Source organism: Cuculus canorus, chromosome 9, assembly GCF_017976375.1.
Source record: "Cuculus canorus isolate bCucCan1 chromosome 9, bCucCan1.pri, whole genome shotgun sequence".
NCBI classification, from domain to species: Eukaryota; Metazoa; Chordata; class Aves; order Cuculiformes; family Cuculidae; genus Cuculus; species Cuculus canorus.
In genome coordinates this window covers 16691517-16705766 of record NC_071409.1, presented here as the reverse complement: position 1 = coordinate 16705766, position 14250 = coordinate 16691517, and positions in this window count along the sequence as shown.

Below are 14250 nucleotides of genomic sequence, written 5' to 3'. Positions count from 1 at the left end.
AAGGCTGTGCGTGGTCATGGAGAACTTCTGAAATCACTGCTCTGAAAGCCCTACCCATTGCACATGGATTGTTGAAGGAATTGCTTTGGCCTTCCAGGGAGAGAGCAGCTGAGAGTGGTTGACGGCTCCCAGGATGACTGATATGAAATTATTTGGGTAAAATGTGGCTTTCTGTTCTCTGTCTTTTTTTTTTTTTTTTTTTTTAATCCTCAGCTTCTCATCAGCTTTGGACTATGTGTATGGGTATTCTGACTTGCCCATATTAGTGCCAGCCTCCCCTATGTGCATCATCTTTTGGACCAGTTACTTTTTATAAAGCCAAATCTACAGTACAATAATGTGGTACTGGGCATACCTATTTGGCAAGGAAAACTTTTGATGCAGGCTTTCATCTACTTCATTTTGAAGTGGTTCAGCCATGGCACTTCTAGAGTCCTGCCCCTCCCCCAAAAATAAATATTTGTTTAATAGATTTTGCATTGCTCTTGCACTTCCAATTTTAGCACATGCAGATGTGCTTGATCTGATGGAACCTTTCATTTTGCTAAATGAGAAGGATTTTTTGCACACACTAACTGAGCTGCAATTAGGATTATTAAAAGAAATAGATCCGAGGAAGGTTCCTGTGTAGGCTATGTCCGAGGTTCCTTGGCAACAGTCAGAAGGAAGGAAAAAAAAAGGGAAAAAAATGAATATATTTCCTTCATGATATTCTCTCTTGTCATATGTAATGTTTTCTTGGTCCTTTTATTCCCTTGAATTTCTCTTCCAGGGAAAGCAGGTAGGTGTAACTATAAGCATTCCCCTGAGCCTTCTCTTAATGCCACAATAACAGAACTGGACTGTTCAAAGATGTGCTTGAAATAGGCAATCACCAATTCTCCTCTGAGCAGTCAAATATTATTCTGCTTTTGTTCTTGATTTCAGGTAAAGCAAAATCAAGGCTATGTCCACCAAAACTTTTCAGCTGCCTTCATTTTCTCTATGCCATTGAGAGTTAAAACACAGAAAAGCATTTCAAGTTTCCAAACCCAGGCATGTGAAACATTCACTTTTCTTGATCTGAAGAAGCGAGTTCAGCAACAATTTACGAATGTATTCTGTGACATCCTTGCAGTGTTTTTGTGAAAAACTGGGTAACTCTTGCTGAATGAGCCAGCCTGTAAAATTGCAGCAATTTTCTTGAGGCACAGGCATGGATGGCACTCAGGCACCAGGCTGAACACAGCTTGGTGCATTCAATTGACATAATTTCCAGGTATCTAAAATGACACAGTCTCAGAAATGTGTAGAAAGTGATCGGCTGAATTCTGCCAGGCAGTTATGAGGGTAAGAGTGGACTTGGACCTTGAGTCTAGACTAGCAAAACCTCTGTGCTGGGGAGCCTGGGAGGACTTGCCATTAGGGCATTTGCTCTGAGCCATGAGTGCTGCACCTCATGCGGGCTATGAAGATAATACTTAATGGGTGGGCAGGAAGGGATCCCTTTAACTCCTGGAACTTGAAGGTAAACAATTTTAGGTGGGAGGTTTGTTTTAAAGGCCTCTGACCTGTTTTTCTAAGGGAGCAGTCACTGGCTTTCCTAAAAAGTTTGGACAGCCTAAGGACTGAAAGGTCTCAACAGCTTCTCTCTGCTGAGAAAACTCAAGAGACTGCATTTCTTTATGCAAGTTTAACAGTGGGCAGTAAACACGGAAAAATATCTCTTCCCTCACATAGCAACATGATGCGTCATGTACATCTTGCCAGGAAACAATGTCTGGTTTATGTTTGCTGCCAGGAATTGCTGCAGGAGGAACACCTGACCTGGGATATTTTTTTTCTAGGTAATTAGTGGGTGGGGTTATCCACACCAGTGCAAGTATTTGGGGATTAGCTGCAAATCACTCAGCAAAATTGGGAGCATCAGTTTGCAGCAACTGTTTTGAGTTTCTGCTATGTGCAGTACATGTTCCTGCGGCTTTTTTAAAGGTAGTCATGCAAGCTACCCTAAACTTCCCCTGGACCACTCTGATTTCTCTAGAAATGAAAGTAGATCCTTGCATACAGAGTTAGAAAATAGTGTTAATTCGGTATCTTGCTATAAAACAGGGTAATTGCTCGATTTATAGCTGATGATTTCTGTTCATTGTGATAGTTGAGAGGGGGAGGAAAATGACAGCAGCAAAGTCTCCAAAGCCTATTTTCATGTGGTAACATCAATGGAATATTCCTTCCTCCCCCCATATGTGCGGGTCTAGGACTATTACAAAGAGATTTGTACCATAAAAGTAATTTCTCAGACAAAATCTCCTTTAGGTGATATATGTTAATGTATTTACATATAGTTATATATAAACTTATTACTAAGGACTGACTGGATCAGTTGCGATAAATTGAATGATGATACTAAAATGAGTATATAAATTAATATAAAATTAGTAATAATACTAAAAATATTACTGCTGAAAACACTCAGTATTTTGCAGGCCTGGCCTTCCTAGCAGTCAATACAAGGCTAGAAGATAAAAGTTGGAGTATGGCAGTGTGGTGGTCTTTTTTGACAATCTTTCTCTGCAGTGAAAAGACCAATTCTGCTGTTAAATGGAGCCCAAGTGAAACCAATATCACCTGCCAGTAGTTATTTTTATCAGGTGTAATGCATTCCCAGGAGGTGCCAGTAGCACTGTCTCCCCTGGAAACCCAGAAGGTTCTGCTGTGCTTTTGTGGCAACAGATATTGCCAAAATTGATTCTTGGAGAAGAAATTGCCTGTTCTCTTAGAGAACCGCTTCGAAAAACATAATGACCAAGTAACTTTCTATGCTTCTCCTCAAAGACCTGAATGCACTGCGCTGAGATCCGTAGATCTTCCTTCATAAGTCTAGTTCTCCAGCTCCTGTAGTAGTTCTGTGGTTCCTTTCTGAACTCTTTCCACTGTTTCCAGATACACAAGTGGACTTCCAAACTAGATGTAATTTTGTTATCCTGTTTTTTGTGTACCTTCCTACTGAGGTAGGATTGCTTCCCCACTTCTAACTTGATACCTTCCTTTTCGTACACTAAGAAGACACATTGCCCTTTTAGCTGCAGCTTTGCATTGAGAGCTCATGTTGAAGCTGTTATCTCCACTGACTTTTTCAGTCTCGCTCAGGGTCACTTTTTTCCAAGACAGAATCTTCCATCTTATAGCTGTAATCTGCCCTTCAGGTTCCCAGATGTATCACCTTGCATTTGGCTGTATTAAATGCAGCCAAACTGAATCACATTCATTTGACCAGGAGATTCGGCTCACTCTGTAACAGTAGCCAATCTTGGTGATGTCTGCTGAAACTTAATCAGCAAGAATTGTGTATCATCACCCAGGCTGTAGGTAAAAATCTTTAAATACTGCCAGACCATAGGGGAATGATTTCTCACTTTTTTCCATACATCTGTCTAAAGGCGTTCTGCCAATTTCTCCCTTAAAAATTTTACCCATCACAAAGACAATATCAAGATATATAAAGTGTATACTAAATGATTCCTTTTAACAGAAGTTTTAACTCAAAATTTCACTTACAGTAGAAAAGGTCAAGAACCCTATTTTAACAAACAGTCTTCGTGAGCCTGCCTCATAGTCCTTATACCTCTCCCTCCCACCCTCAAAATGTCTTCCAGACAGGTTTGCTTATTCCTAACTTGTGTCAAAAATACACTAATACGTACACTGGTATGAATTACGTCCTTGGCACTAATTATCTGTTATTAAAATAGTGAACAAACTGTTCCATTATTTTTCTGGGATCGCTCTTGAGCCAGCCTCTCTAGAATGTCATGTGTAATTTAAAGTCTGATTTCCTAAGGAACTTTTATTTAGTCAGATGTGGATATCGCTCATTGTTCTCCAGTAACAACTGAAGCTATTTGCCAAATTGAACCAAATTTCCTGGTGAGACTAACATTCCAGAGATGCTAATTATTAGCAAGTTTTGTAAATATGTTCCAACAAAAAGAGTGGAAGAAGGAAGATCAATGTAATGCCCTTTTTTCAGCCGAGCCTACTAGATCCCAGAGACTTCACCTTAGAGAAGACCCTGGGAGAGTTGTGTCCATAAGTTCAGTGCCATGGACAGACAGAAGAATATCTGAGTGGGTTGCTTGTCTCTTTGTCCTCTCTTTTTTCTAAAATTAGATGAAGTTTAACATAGAATCATAGAATTGTTTGGGTTGGAAGGGACCTTAAAGGTCACCTAATTCCAACCCTTCTGCCATGGGCAGGGACACCTTCCACTAGATCAGGTTGCTCAAAGTGTCTTCCAGCCTGGCTTTGAACACCTCTGCAACTTCTCTGGGCAACCTGTGCCTGTGCTTCAACACCCGCATAGTGTAAAGCCAACACTCTTTGTCCCATCACTACATGCTCTTTTAAAAAATCCCTCTACAGGTTTCTTGTAGGTCCCCTTTAGATACTGGAAGGCGACTACAAGGTCTCCCTGAAGCCTTCTTTCTCCAGGCTGAATAACCCTACCTGTCTCAGCCTGTCTTCATAGGAGAAGCGCTCCAGCCCTCTGATCATCTTTGTGGTCCTCCTCTGGACTTGCTCCAACAGGTCCATGTCCTTATGTTGAGAACCCCAGAGTTGGATGCAATACTCTAGTACATGCCACTTCTCAACTAATTCCTGTAGTACACTTCAGTGTGTTGCATACAACTCTTATTGCAAAAATGCCTATTTTTGGTACATACCTTGTCCCGTCCTTAATTCCAGTCCACTGCTAGCATGCTATTAAAAATGTGACATCTTTCTCCTGTGCTCCACACACAGAACAGACATGGCTGTAGACAGTTCCTAACTTTTTCTACATATCTATTTATCACTTCTCTGTCTCAGGCTAGTAATGATCACAGGTGTGACCTATAGTTTGTGCGTTTCTAATAAGCTTATCTTAAAAAGCTTATATTCAGCTCTTTAGATCACAGAAATTTCAAGCTTCGTGAGTAGTCAGCTACATATTTTAGCTCACAGCTTTTATTTTACTATGTTTCCATCCATTATCTACCAGCTTTATATCACTGGTATAAAAAAAAAAAAAGAAAATAAGTAGTAGCCAAGAATCTTGACTTCCAGGCCCTTACTGTAATTGCTACCCAAATTTGGCCTCTCCAAAATATGCCCTTCTGAGTGTAGCATCCCACTGCAGATATGGCTATGTCTGAAGGCCGCATATTCAATACTTAAAATGCTGACCTGTAATCTTAAATTAGTCTCTGGTAGAAAGCATAGAAGTTGCAGGTGTATGTGCAATGTTTGTTGTCTTCTCTACAACAAGACAGTGGTGAGAGACTGTCAATAGCGTAACTCATTCAGTCACAAATTTGCTGTATATGAATGATAGCAGTGTATGTTCCACAGAAATGTTGATTTTTGAGGGAGACCCATCTTTCCATCTTAGCCTGACAGCGACTGTCCACCTGGTGACAGTTTGGAAAAAACATGAATGTAAGAAATCAGAGTACAAGGAACAGAGTGGGGTAATGCTGAAGATGATTTGGGAGGGGAAAGCAACCCCTCCATAGATTGCATTTGCCCTCACTAGCCTTGTGAATGGTGACTAAGTCAAGGTTACACAAAGATGTTAAAAAGATGAGACACAACACAAGAGGAAGCAGTGGCAGGATGAAAGGTTTGCTGAGATCAAATGAGAGAAATGAGGACTCTAAGGGTCAGTCCTCCCTCTTATGCTTGCAAGTTCAGGCATTGGCTGTGCAAGGAACCACGGTTGACAAAGCAGGATCTGCTGAACGACATAGGGATGAAGGGCCTGATTCTTTGCCCTCTTACATCAGCTTTATGTGCCTGATACCTGCAGTGGCTTCAATGCATAAAGCTGGGAGCAAAGGAGCAGCAAGTCCTCCAAACAACATGTAGGAGTACTTAACCCCTAGAGCGTGGGTCACAAACCTGTGATTACATTAACGCTCCCCAATATATTTTAAGACAATTTTTAACCATTTATTTAGCTGCAAAGACAAAAAAAAAAACCTTTTATCTTTGCAAACATTTCCCAGTAAAATGGGAACACTCATGAGTAAGAGTGAGTTTTTGTTCACTGCAAGCCCTGTGGAGTTCCAAATGTTTTTCACTAACTGGTGAAAGATAGGAAGAGCAGCAAAGGAGTAATAGCCAAAAAATATCCTAGGAAATATTTGGAAACTCTGCAAAATTCCCACAGCAATATAAGATGCAAGCAATCCTGCAAGATGACCATATGCAAAGCTGTGTAGTGATTATGTATAACCAATGTGAGACTAAATCTATACCTTTCAGTAAACTTTCTTCTTTCTTCAGTCTCTGGTCTAAAGTGATTATGGACAACTAATGCCTCTCAAGAGTGTATCTGTAACTTGGACTGGGAAGGTTTTGAGGTTAAATGCCATACTGTATTTAATGTGACTGTTCTGCTCAACTCTGCACTCCGTGTCCGTGTTAGCCACGGAGCTCACCCATTAGCAGTATCCCAACCTTAACAGCTGTAAGTGAACGTGAATGTGTAAATCTAAGTAATAATATCACTAAGTAATTTCACTATTAGCTGGAACTTTTTTCCTGCTCAATAATATCTATAGTCTTTCTGCCCATTAAATAGGGAAAATCAAATTCATTATTTGCTTACAGTGCTCAGTGCAGTATGACACACAAACTTTAGAGGTGGTGCTAATGAAATCCGGAACCACAAGTCAGCACAGTGGTGCAACCGGACTGATTAGCCTTAACAAGAGCGTGGGCTCGTTCATACAATGTAATGCTGTACTGACATGGTCATATTGTTTCTACGTTCTGAACTGGTGTCTGTGCATGCTGAGAAGAAATGGCTGTTGATTGTGCTCTGAGCAAATTGAAGAATGTTTAAGAAAGTGAGGGTTTGCACTATGTGTGCAGACGCAGTTTCTGTAGGGTCCTGTTCCCATCGGTTATTACAGCTAAAGGTGTCAGTGGACATGAAAGCTTGCATTTAGTGGGAAGAGAAGATGAGGAAATAGAAAATATGATATTTAAGCAAATCTCTTTGTTTTGTAAATGTACTAATGAAGATAATTTACTTTCATGAAAATATGTGGTGTTTTAAGCCAGGCTGTTCACTATGACTTCAAACGGATCTAGCAAAGGTGACCTGCTAGTTAAAGAGGGACTTTTTTTTTAAATAAAAATGATCTAATTTTAAAATGAAATGTTCTTAAGAATAGATTTTTTGGCTAAATATTGATCCTGTTATCCACCATGCATGAAGTGTATGTAAACACAATTTGTAACACAGAGTGATATACTGTAAAAGAAGAAATTGTTTTACTTTGTTTTCACATGGTTTTCGGTTGAAACCACATCCCTGTGATCCAAAACCTGTCTGAGAACACCTCCAAAGCAACACTTAATGTGTGTGTATGTGCATTAATGAATTTCTGTTCTCGGTGAGAGGACTGCATGTCTCAGCGCTCTGAATAAGAACAGAGCATTCAATCCCTCTCCATAGCAAATTCAGCCTTCAACAAGTTAGTTCTTCCAGGGATGGCAGTGATGCAAAACTGCTTTGCAAATGTTTTTCTGGGTTTTGTTGCTAGGTGATCACTTGGAAAACTTCGCTATTCCCGCTGAGAGGTTTTAAAAAAAAACAGGCCTCACATTAAAGAGTATAAAAAATAGGCCATCTTGCTCCATAACTCTCATTTCCTAACTCCTGGAGTCTGCATCCTGTGTGCCTTCTACACTCTCATATGTCCCTCTCTCCCCCTGCCTCAATCTGCTTGCCAGAAATTGGAGGCCCAAAAAAAGCATTTTTATTGCAGTGCAAGGAAGAAAGAGAACATTAATCCTCCTATCTCTGACTGAAATAAGCAATTCTGCAAGTGCACGTTGATTTATATTGGCTTTTTCTTTCTAATTAAATTTTACTGGTTTTTAATTTTATTAATCCACCACCGATTCATTTCTGATTAAATGTTTGCAAGCAATTTTTCCTGTAGAAAGAAAACAGAAAGCTTTGGGGATGGCCTCACTGCAGTTTACTATGTTGTGTTCCTACACTGGATGCAAAATCCTTTGACTAGTAGCATGTTGGCAATTGACGAAGAAAAGATCTAGTGATGACACCATGAAATCAGATTGGGAGCTTAAAGAGTTTTTCCTCAGGCTTTTTCAAAACTGGCCTGTTGGGAGATGCAGAGAAAGTGTATTTATTCATTGATTTTTATGTCTGTTGGGGCATTTTGGATATCGTACTATGCAAGTTTCCAGAGATGTAAACCTGAATTAATATATAGCTAAACACGGTACACTCAGAAGCAATTAGCCATTGCTGCTCTCCTAGAAAGCTGTTTCTAAAATCAGGGATGAAAGTCTTCTACTATAAACTGAATATAGGAACACACTTTTTTATATATTGAGTCTAGACTAAAATACCCATAATGGCTAAAAATTACCACGGTAAGAAACTAAAGTCAGAGGAGCAAACACCTGCTTTCACCAGCCAGAAAATAAGGATCATTGACCTTTAAAGCCTCAATTTGCAATCTGGCTCATTTGGAACTTAATCCTGTTTTATCAGGTTGCCCAAGTAAGAAGACCCCAAATCTCATCTCCAGCAAAGTTCTTGGCATTTGACAGCATTGTGTCTATTAAAAAGATAGAATTCCTTGAATGTAACTGGCACTGTACAACTCCATTGAAAGACATAAAGCCAAGAACTTCAGGTCCTAATCCTATAAATCCTCGTGTTTTCTTTTAAAATCTGTTCACGTGAAAAGCTCCCTTGGCTTCAGAGACACCATTTGTATTCACGACATTACTCGTGTAAGAGTTTTTGTATAATGGGTGTCTAAAACCAGGAGAACTAACAAGCCTCAATGTCTGACTTGAGTTTCCACTGCCTGGTCCTAGAAGGGTCATGGTGGTTGTTGGTTTGTTTTGGACTTGTTTTTGCTTTCTGTACAGCCTTCATAGCAGATGCAGAAGTGCTAGTAGTTGCTTTAACACTTCATTAGTTATGATGTGATGGTAGAAGTGATATTCTCTCTCATCAGTAAGCAGTACGTTGGACAAGGAGTGGGGAAGAGAAGCTTGCTTGCGGGTCTCAAGCAAGAACAAGTGGGATGGACACTGTCCAAAGAGATTGCTGGGTTTCTGGCTGTTTTATTTTTTTTTCTTTTTAATAGCCATAAGTAAGCAAGAATGTAGTCAGTGACAGCGAATTAGCTCCTCTCCAGCCTTCAATATACAGAGTGGATGGCAACTCTACTCTCAAAGATTCAGATACTATGAAATTATACGTGCCTCACCATTAGAAAAATTATTCATTGTGGCATTGCTGTTCTGTGCAGAATGCTCCAAAGACGGGAGGGAGCTGCATACCATGTAGAGAGGGGTCTTTGTGGTTGGCAGTGTTTAATAACTACTCACTAGTGAGTTCTAGATCTGGTTTATAGAACTCTTCAGCTAAGGCCAAAGTTCTTTAAAGGTAAAATTAACTGTTTATTGTCAGAATAGCTTAGAGTGGGCTTATTCCACTTTTTAAATCTTCTCATCTTTGGTTCTGCTGATGTCAATGCAGCGTCTTTCTTTGCACCTGTCTCCAAACAAAATCTTACAGATCAGTCTACATTTGTGTGATAGTACTGAATTATCCTTTTGCTGCAGTCTACCTGGTACATACTAACCTGTTTTGAACAAGTTTATTGATGTATATGTCTGTTTATTGGTCTGGATTTTTTTGGAAGTGTAATCTTAATCTTTGGAGTGTAAAAATTATCCAGTTGCTTAAAAGAAAGGCAAGAGTAACAAACACCTTCCTACTCAATATCATTTGATCTCCAGTACAAGAATTTGGATGAAGCAGCCACTGTGGGAGATGACTACCAAGAAACTAGCAAGTGTATTTCTGTCAGGTATGCGAGAAGAAAAAGGGGATTCTATTTGACTTTTGGGTATTTTTAGTCAGTGGGAAAATTAAAAGTTAATTTAGTCAAATGAAGGCAATTTACAATAGTGCAATACCTAGTGGCAGTTGTTCATTTACATACCTGCTCTGTGAAAGTTGCTATAATAAAGAGTTGTTCGAGGTGGGTCAGAGCAGACTGTCACTGGTGTCCACGAGCATCCCTCTCTCAGTCTTGTGGAGTGTTCCTGCCTGGGTGAGGTGGCACAGTGGGAGTTCCAGTGCTCAGCAGTGTGGTCTCTGCTTGCCTGTTTCCCTGTGAGATCAAAGGCTTATAAAGGTGTGCTCTCTGTATCCATCTTTGTATCCTCTGCTAATGACTTTTGAATTCATTTGCTGATTTCATCTGAATGTGGCAAGAACATAAAGGTCTTAAATATCAGTTATATATCCTACAGTTTTTAAGAGGTTTCCAATTAGTCTGGAGGTAGGGGCCCGAACTGCAGAAAATCAATATAGGAGGGGGAAAAAAACATATATAAATGCCCAATTATGTCAAATACTTCTACTGGAACTTCACCCTCAGATACCAAAGCTAACAATGAGAGGTAAATGTGTAGGAAACCAGGCTTCATTAGCTTCATTATCTTGGGCACATGCTTGTTCAGTTTTGGGTGGTTAAGCCACCATAGGAGAAGTTTGGTTGCTGAAAGGACAATAGGATCTGGGGAATGCATGGGGATGGTGAATGCTGGCTCCAGCAGAGCTGTTACTAGATCAGACATGTTCAGAAGTCTATGCAATGAGGTGTCCAAACTCAAATGAGCCCTCAAACGGAGGCAGTTATGGAGAAGGTGCAATTCTCCAAATACTTGGAAGGTTGGGTTCTTGGAATAAGAAAGCAGTCTGGATAGCTGAGATAGCAGATGAGCTAATGATTGGTTTGAATTTCATTACAACTGGTACTTTGTATTAAATGCCAGGAACAGTCTGTGGAAACTCCCTTTAAAGATGTGTCTTGGATCAAACAAATGATTTGCAGCCAATTAGCTTGCAGTGAATAAATTGTCCAGGGACAGGTTGTGTAATAAGGGCTACAAGCAGCAGAAGTTTTCCATAAAAAAAAAAAAAAAAAAAAAGATATGACTGAAATGCATTTAAACACAGCGCACTTTGCTGAGGATTTTGGCCATGTGAGCTCAAGTTGGTCTACAGCAGAAAGAGGACCATTTCCCAAATCCACACTTCTGACAAACAGCCAGCAGCAGAGAAGAGCCCCACAGTGGCATGAGTGAACCAGAGAATAAAGAAAACATCAGTACAGGTGGAGGAGACAGTGATTTGCCAGAGTTTCCATCAGAAGGATCTGCTGCAGAGCTGTACCCAAAGCTGGGGAGTTTCAAAACCACCTCGGGAAGCCTGCAGCTTGGCCGTGGCAGTGATTCACCCACATTCTGCACGGGCTAGATCCAGGCGAGAAGCTTCATTTGTGTGGCAGAAAGCAGCAAGACATGGTGGAGAGTGAGGTGAATTAGTTCAAGCTATAATAGTGTGGGTAAGCAGCTACTCACTCTGCTCTAGGCAGCTTGGCGCAGGGGCAGAGCAAGACCCAGAATAACATCAGAGAAATCAGCCTTATAGTAAAATGCCTCTCAGTGCTACTGGGAAGGCAATAGCACAAATATTATATATTGTCTTGAGAGGGTGATGCCTGACTGCAGAAAAAGCCTCCATTTTCTTTACAGGAGTTAGATTGCTGCTGAGAAGGTGGTGGTGGAAGTGGTCCCTAAGCAGTGTCATTCTCATTCACAGGGAGTTTTGTCACCGATACTCGTATTTGCGGTCAGGGTGCACTCTGGGCCTATTTTCTTTTAGTAAATAGTTTCCTCATTTGAAAAATGAGATTTCCATTGCACAGAAAGTAATCACAGATGGAAATAATTTTTTTCAAGTAATTTTTTCAAATGGTTTCAGCAGAGAAAGGAATTGTAGTGAAATCACTGATGTCTTTGGTGAAGGCACTGTTGTTGAGCTGGTAATTGAAGGAAAAGGCCATTGACAAGATATTTCAAGACTTATTCTTCATCTTTTGTTTTTCTTACATCTACTCTCAAACAGTATTTCATTTCATTTTGGGGCAGAAGGAACCAAATCGATCATATCCCTCTAAGTAAAGCACAGGTGTCTCTTCCCTTTCTTTTTCTTTTTTTTTTTTTCCCACCACCTTTTCAAGAAAGGAGGAACACACTGGGCTTGTTCTACTCTTTTCTAACTGGTTTTGTTCTACTCTTTTTTTGGTTCAGCAGCCAAAACGGTAAATGCTTGCCCAGTCCTAGCCTGGAGAAAACATGGCTCCATCCCATGTCCCCCAGACTTGCGTAAGCGGAGAGCTCACTATGGGGCCGGAGCAAGCATGGTGATCCATACCCATGGGGCCACACAGGCCAAGTACGTGCATGCCTGTGCTATGGCCCTCTGCAGACTGGTTCATTGGGAGACTAATTGCAAGCCTGCCCTAACCAAGGGAGTGAAGAAATAGCTGCTCAGGGAAATGTATGTGTCCAAAGGAGATAGGGGGTTCCTATTACCCTGAGTTTTGAGATGTGCAAGCATGCCTTATGTTGCTGCTGAAGGACTGGGTGTGCTGACACTGAAATGGCCTTCAGAGCTGCTTGCGCATTCCCAAAGGGAAGACCCTGATATCTTCATAACACGTAGTTGGAAACTATTTGGTCACAATGGGAAGAATTTAAGTTTAATGGAGTTCTGAATTTAGGTGATGGTTATGAATCAAAGGATGCTGAGGGAACCTATCAATGTGTAGAAAAAATCTGGAGAGATTTACATGGCACTAACATTGCTTTGCTTTTTCACATGGCTGGGTAGGATGTACTGTGGATCATGGCATTGCCTTAGGCTCCATGGGGGCAATGAGTAAAGCCAGAAGTGGAAGTGTTGCAAGGGGTTGATCTACCTGCAGCTCCAGGTTTGTTTTCTCATGATGCTTTGAGCAAAAACACTTCTCACCCCCCAGCTCATCCTGGCTTCTTCCCCCGTCCCCTTCCCAAATGGTGAAACAGCCGTCTGTGGGGCCATGTTGTGAGCTGGCTGAGGCATCTGATCTTCCCGGAAAATAATCTGGCATGAAAGGAAATTTTTTTTTCAGCTGCATCAGCTCTTCGATCCACTTCACAGTGTTGTGGCAACACATCCAAGCGGGGAGTGGAGGCTGGAACAAGCAGCAGGGCGTGGGAATATTTTAGTTGGGTATTGCCGTTAGAAGTAGGAGCCTGCCTTCAAATGTCACTGACATTTAGAGAAAGTGAGCACCACTTTTCTTACCGGGCAAGTGTGAGAAACAGCACAAGCTTCTTTCAGAAATCAGATTAAAACAATTGTGGCTTCCAACTCAAACATGCCAGCACTGAGAATGTAGCATCTGCAAGGCCCACAGGAAAGGGATACGGTGGGTGTCTTTTGTGGCAGCTGGGATGCTGTAGGCAGCACTGAACCAAAAGTTTTCAAATAGGCTTCAAAAAATAAGTAATTTGTCTGATTTTCTCCCATGTTCTGACTCATTAGGCATCACGTTTTCTACCTAAACAAGAACTCTTTTAAAAATGTAATCCAAATGAGTCCAGAAGTTAGGGCTTAAAGCAAAATAGAAATATATTGCAACTGACACGAAAAGTGTGGGAGTTGGTAACTCCAACACATTTACTTGTAACTACTGTCAGGATTTGAAATTAAGTTGAGTCAAGAGGTTTCATGAGGCAGCCGGTTTAGAAACATTTGAAATTGGGTAGTTGTGCCTCATCCTTAATTGCAAGCAGAAAGAAAAGCATGTTTAAAACAACAATTTCCTCTTTTTTCCCCTGGATCCCAATAAGCAAGAGTGAGATTTTAAAGAAGACTTTGTTGCAGAATTTCTACTCCCAGCACTGAGAGATTATAGCCCCACTTTTTTTTTTACTTTTTTTTTTCCTTCCCACTATGAGAGAAAGGCAAGTTCATTGTAAGTTGAAAAGCAAACAAGCAGGCTAGGAATTTCTATGTACAAAGCAGATGGGCGCACATGGTCCTTTTTGGGATATTTGGGCAGGTCTCCTTAACCACAGCTTGTTTTGCACTGCATATCACTCCTCACAGGCCATTGTTGCCACGCACCTGTCTGTAATTTTGGAGGTTCATCTACCTCCAGCAAACTATATTTAAAAACTCAGTGCTGATTAGGGGAAAAAAAAAGTTCAGGGGAAGGGATTTCCTAGTTCACAAATAAGAATGTGCAGTGGAGCACTCACTAAGTAAACAGAAAACATGGGCAGCTGAGAGAAATCAATTTAGCTGAACAAACAATGTTCCAT